The sequence below is a fragment of the Sus scrofa genome, chromosome 5 (assembly GCF_000003025.6).
Source record: "Sus scrofa isolate TJ Tabasco breed Duroc chromosome 5, Sscrofa11.1, whole genome shotgun sequence".
Taxonomy (NCBI): domain Eukaryota; kingdom Metazoa; phylum Chordata; class Mammalia; order Artiodactyla; family Suidae; genus Sus; species Sus scrofa.
The window spans coordinates 70,355,555-70,361,259 of record NC_010447.5 but is presented as its reverse complement, the minus strand read 5'-3'; the positions used below and the strand labels follow the sequence as shown (position 1 = coordinate 70,361,259).

Here is a 5,705-nt window from a genome sequence, read left to right as displayed (position 1 = left end):
CAACCTCATGGTTCCTAGTTGGATTCGTTTCTGTTGTGCCATGATGGGAGCTCCAAAAGTAAATTCTTGAAATCCATAGTGGTTTGTTTATCAAGATGACATCAATTAGTAAACAAAGCAAGATCTAGACCTAGTCAGTTTGGAGTTCCCATCATCGCTCAGTGGTTAACCAATCTGACTAGCGTCCATGAGGATGCAGGTTCAATCCCTGGCCTTGCTCAGTGGGTTAAGGATCTGGTGTTACCACGAGCTGCGGTTTAGGTCGAAGATACAGCTCTTATGCTGCTTTGCTGTGGCTGTAGTGCAGGCCAGCAACTACTACAGCTCAGATTTGACCCCTAGCCTGGGAATCTCCATATGCCTCAGGTGTAGCTCTAAAAAGCAAAAAAAAAAAAAAAGAAAGAAAGAAAGAAAGAAAAAAAAAGAGCTAGTCACTGTTCACCTCACCTCAAACATTCCTCTGCTCTTTAGTTCTGTCTTGTTGGGATATCCCCAAAATAGACTACTCAGAGCCAGAGTAAGCACAATAAAAAGTCAAACATTTTTTATTTTAAGCCTGAGGCATTTATTTTTAGTAATTATTTCCACCTGGCAACACACAAACCTCTGTGAAAGGAATAAAGCCTGCTGCTGCAGCCACCAGTTAGCTATGACACTTGTCAAAGGTCACAGCAGCATGCAGAGAGATTTCTTTATTTCTTATTTAATAACAGTGAAATGTGAATCTCAAAGTCCTCAAAAGACATTATTTTAAAGATTAAGAAACTTCATTTTTCAGGAGTTCCTGTCGTGGTGCAGTGGTTAACAAATCCAACTAGGAACCATGAGATTGCGGGTTCAATCCCTGGCCTTGCTCAGTGGGTTAATGATCTGGCGTTGCCGTGAGCTGTGGTGTAGGTCGCAGACGCGGCTCGGATCCTGCGTTGCTGTGGCTCTGGCGTAGGCTGGCAGCTGCAGCTCCGATTCGACCCCTACCCTGGGAACCTCCATACGCTGCGAGAGCGGCCCAAGAAATGGCAGAAAGACACACACAAAAAAAAAAGTTGTTAAAAAAAAAAAGAAACTTCATTTTTCAACTTCAGATTTTAATATAGTACAGGAGAATATATTTAGAAACTTTGCTTGTGGAATCTAACACACACATACACAAAGCATATATTCAATGACATTTACCTCTAATGTGACAAATCTCTGTTGTATAAATTACCAGAGGGAAAGTTTCCAGATCTATGAATAGCATAATAGCCTTTCGACTCCCTTTTCTCTCAAAAAGAATCTTCTTGTGAGCAAAGGAGAGGTGAATGGTAATTCTTGTGAAAATAAGAAACCCTATAATGTCTTCAACCTGATTTACAATTGGAAGGATTGCATGATAGGTAGGGAGACCAGAAATCATTACAAAAACCCAAAAGAAAACATCTTAGTATATCCCAGAGAACCACAGAGCTGTCTAATTATAATTTGTGGCAATGAGTATAATACAAAAAACATAGTCATCCATAGTATTATTCTGTATCTAAGAAGGTAAAAGAGCAATTATAAAGTGTACATGCACTTTATATTCAAACAAAAATGCATTATTAATGAGTGTTAGGGAAAATCCAATTATTTGTTGAGTACTAATTGACCTCAGCACTTTGTACACACTCTCCGTAATCCTCACAGACCTTTGCAATGTATCATAATTAGCATTTTACAGTGAGGAAATTGAGGTTTCCTCAAAGTCATATAGCTAATGTCACGGTGTATCAAGCAATGTTATAGGCAGGAAATAGAAGTGTTAGGCATTTCAAGAAATGGATTCAATAGAAAGAATAAATGTGCTTACAGAACATTGGAGGGGGCAAAACCGCATGGCTGGTTTGTGCGACGACCTCATCTTGTCGGGTTACTCGTGGGGTAATTTGCTCTAGGGAACTAGCACCATGGCAGCCAGATGCAAGATTGGTTCGTCCATCCTCAACAGCAGTGTGGCCAATTTAGGGGCTGAGTGCCTCCAGATGCTGGACTCTGGGTCTGATTATCTGCACCTGGATGTAATGGATGGGCATTTTGTTCCCAGCAGCACCTTTGGTCACCCCACAGTAGAAAGCCTCCAAAAGCAGCTAAGCCAGGACTCCTACTTTGCACGCTATGGTGTTCAGGCGGGAACAGTGGGTAAAGCCAATGGCTGTAGTGGGAACCAATCAATATACATTTCATCTTGAAGCTACTGAGAACCCTGGGAGCTTTGATTAAAGACATTCAGGAGAATGATGAAGGCTGGCTTTGCTATCAAACTAGGAACTATAGTTGAATATTTGGCACCATGGACTAATCAGATAGATATGGCCTTGGTTCTGACAGTGGAACGTGGGTTTGGAGGGCAGAAATTCATGGAAGATATGATGCCAAAGATTCAGCGGTTGAGGACCCAGTTCCCTTCTTTGGACATAGAGGTTGATGGTGGAGTAGGTCCTGACACAATCCATAAATGTGCAGAGGCAGGAGCTAACATGATTGTGGCTGGCAGTGCCATTGTGAGTAGTGAGACTCCAAATCTGTGATCAACCTGTTAAGAAATGTTTGCTCAGAAGCTGCTCAGAAACATTCTCTTGATCAATGAAACCTTAAGGAGTCCAGTGTCTGCTCATGAGATCTCCTTTTTACTGGAAAACAAGAATATTGACAACCATATCATACCACAATGGAGGCATTACTGCTTTTCTGAGCAATTATTCATTCAAGTGGATGAAATCCATTATGCAGAATGTTCAAAGAGGTTAGAAGTTGGTGTGTATAACTACATTTTTAGTGATGGAATTTAAAGATTAGTGTGGTAAAATACCATTTTTACTGTGAGACTCAATTTTTATAAAGAACAAAAGTATGGCTGTATTAAGGAAAGTTATCAACAGAAATGTGAATTAATGCCTAAGGAGGAGTTCCCATCGTGGCTCAGTGGTTAACGAATCTGACTAGGAACCATGAGGTTGCTGGTTCGATCCCTGCCCTTGCTCAGTGGGTTGGTGATCCAGTGTTGCCATGAGCTGTGGTGTAGGTCGCAGACGCGGCTCAGATCCCGTGTTGTTGTGGCTGTGGCGTAGGCCAGCGACTATGGCTCCAATCAGACCACTAGCCTGGGAACCTCCATATGCCACGGGAGCAGCCCAAGAAATGGCAAAAAGGCCAAAAAAAAAAAAAAGCCTAAGGAAGGCATATTAATTACTACAAAAAAAATGTTTTTCCTGAATTTCTAAAAAGAATTTTCTGTTGTTTCTTGGCTATTTTCAAAACAAAACAAACAAACAAGAACATTGGAGGATAGGAGAGATGCAAGACTGGGAGATTCCAAGGACAACTGCTTTCTAGGACACACCACTATAGTAATCTAGAAGGGATCTATGATTGGTGCTTCTACCACTACAGGTGACATCATAACTCCCTCATATTTTATCACATATTTATCACTGTCAGAACATTATTGTTAACTGGCACAGCCATGATAAGATGGTTTTTCCTTTCCAAGCCTTATGTGAGTATGTTTCATTCATGAAACCAAACCACATTCAGAATTCTATATGTAAGGGAAAAATACTTTATCCTATTCATCCATGTAACACAGAAGAGAACATATAAAAGTGAAATAGGGAGTTACCATCGTGGCACAGTGGTTTACGAATCTGACTAGGAACCATGAGGTTGCAGGTTTGATCCCTGGACTTGCTCAGTGGGTTAAGGATCTGGCGTTGCCATGAGCTGTGGTGTAGGTCGCAGATGTGGCTTGGATCCTGCATTGCTGTGGCTCTGGTGTAGGCTGGCAGCTACAGCTCCAATTAGACCCGTAGGCTGGGAACCTCCATATGCCATGGGAGTGGCCCTAGAAAAGGCAAAAAGACCGAGAAAAAAAAAAAAAAGAAGTAAAATGGATGCTCTTCTGATTTCTGATACAGTCAACCTCCTTGTCTGCTCAACATTCATACATATGCTTCTATCAATGAAGTTCTTAATATGAAAAAAAAATCACAAAAATAAAAATAACTGAAACTTCTCATCAACATAATACAACTCTCCATGCAACTTACACTACTCCCAAAAGGAAGAGAAAAATTCTATCTATAACAGTGTTTTTCATAGAGTGATGTTTATTCTTATTCTATTACCATTATACCTTGATATTTTATTCTCTTATGATTATATAAAAAATTTTTACCATTACTGGCTTGTATAAGAGGCCAATATCTTTGATGAATATAGATGCAAAAATCTCAACAAAATATTGGAAAACTGAATCCAACAATACATAAAAGGGATTATACACCATGATAAACTTGGATTTATTCTAATGTCATCAAGGATGGTTCAACAATTGCAGATCAATAAATGTAATAAGTCACATTAATAAAAGGAAAGACAAAAACCACATGACTATCTCAACAATCATGGAAAACACATTTGACAAAATTCAACATCTAGTCATGATAAAAACTCTCATGAAAGTGGGTACAGAGGAAACATATCTCAACATAATAATAACCATTTACATCAGAAAACCCTCACAGCCAGTGTAATACCCAATGGTGAAAAGCCAAAAGATTTCCCAATAAATTCAGGAACAAGACAGGTATGCCAATTGTTACCACTTCTATTTAACATAGAATTGGAAGTCCAAGCCACAGCAATTAGACAAGAAAAAGAAATAAGAGATAGCAACATTGGAAGGGAAGAGGTAAGACTCTATTTGCAGATGACATGATACTCTATAAAGAGAACCCTAAAGTCTCCACCCCAAAAAAAATAGAACTAATAAACAAATTCAGCAAATTAGCAGGATACAAGATTAATGTACAGAAATCTGTTTGTGTTTTTATACACTAATAATGAAATATCAGAGAAAATAAAAAATAGCCCTTTTTAAAATTTTGTAGAAAAAAAACTCTTCAAGGAATAAATGTAACCAAGGAAGGGAAATAACTATGCTAATAACTATAAAACACTGATAAAGGAAACTGAGTTGATTCAAAAATCTCATGCTCTTGGATTGGAAGAATAAATGTTACTGAAATGGCCATACCACTCAAAGTAATTCACAGATTTAATGCAAATCTCTATCAAAATACCCAGGACATTTTTCATAGAAATAGAACATATAACCTTAAAATTTATGTGAAAACTTCAAAAGATCCTGACTTGTCAAAGCAATCCTGAAGGTGGGGGTGGGGCTGGAAGTGTAAACTTTCTAGAACTCAGACTATACTACAAAGCTACAGTAATCAAAACAGTGGGGTAATATCATAATAATAGACACATAGATCTATGAAACAAAGAGCCCATAAATAAACCCCATACACCTTTGGTTACTTAATCTATGACAAAGGATGCAAGAATACACAATGGAGAAAAACAGCCTCTTCAACAATTGGTGCTAGGAAAGCTTGTCCGCTACAGTAAAACAATGAAATTTCCTCATAAAAAAATCCCTTACAAAAATAACCAAAAAGAGTTTTAAAGACTTAAGACATGCCATCATCAGACTCCTAGAAGACAATATAAGAGAAACACTCTTTGAAATATATCATAGAAATATTTCTTAGATTAGTCTCCCAAGGCAAAAGATATAAAAGCAAAAAAAATAAATAAAATGGTACCAAATAAAATTAAAAGCATTTGCACAGCAAATGAAATCATCAACAAAATGAAAATACAACCTATGAAATGGTAGAAAA

At 38.2% G+C, this 5,705-nt stretch overlaps 1 pseudogene; it reads left to right on the top strand.

Moving 5' to 3' along the window:
- LOC100519429 lies at positions 1,012 to 2,975 on the top strand (annotated as a pseudogene).